The 613-nt window shown below is 42.1% G+C and overlaps 1 non-coding gene across 1 annotated transcript; it reads right to left on the bottom strand.

The window, feature by feature from the left end:
- Positions 1-275: 275 nt before the first annotated feature.
- trnag-ucc (transfer RNA glycine (anticodon UCC)) lies at positions 276-347 on the bottom strand. Its single transcript has one exon. It is a non-coding gene; the product is annotated as a tRNA-Gly (tRNA).
- Between the last annotated feature and the right edge of the window lie 266 nt (positions 348-613).

Raw genomic sequence — 613 nt, 5'->3', positions numbered from 1 at the left:
TTTTGTTCCCATGCTGAGTAGAACTCAAGCGTGACATGGAGATAAATCAGTCATTGAAAGTCCTGTAGCCCAGAAACATCGTTGTCAATGGTGGTCAATCAAATGTCTGTTTTACCAAGGCACAACTTTGAACGTCCAGAACACATTTTGTCTGGTCAAGCACTACAAAATTCCAATATCAAACCGCTTTGTTTTTCAAGACATTAAACCTGAATGGTACATACTAACCCCACTTCTCTGCCATCAATTAACACATGACAACAGCCGACTACGAATGCGTTGGCTGGGAATCGAACCCAGGTCAACTGCTTGGAAGGCAGCTATGCTAGCCACTATACCACCAACGCACGAAAAGGGCATTCCATAATGACAAGAAAATCAGGTGAAGGGAAAATTGAGTTAGTAAATGTCATTGAGTATTAACACGTTCGACATTGATTACAGCAAACTTGATCACTTGGGTTTCATGGTGTAAGGTCAGCACTCTGGGCTCTGAATCCAGTGATCCGAGTTCAAGTCTCAGTGAAACTTTGTCAATAAGGAGGTGCTTGGTGCAAAATTCTACAGAGCAGAATGAATATAACTGTCCTGTTGTTCCCATGCTACAGTAGAA

This window comes from Anoplopoma fimbria, unplaced genomic scaffold, assembly GCF_027596085.1.
Source record: "Anoplopoma fimbria isolate UVic2021 breed Golden Eagle Sablefish unplaced genomic scaffold, Afim_UVic_2022 Un_contig_6444_pilon_pilon, whole genome shotgun sequence".
NCBI lineage: Eukaryota > Metazoa > Chordata > Actinopteri > Perciformes > Anoplopomatidae > Anoplopoma > Anoplopoma fimbria.
Note: the sequence above shows the minus strand (reverse complement) of the source record. Positions and strands in the feature narration are given on the sequence as shown.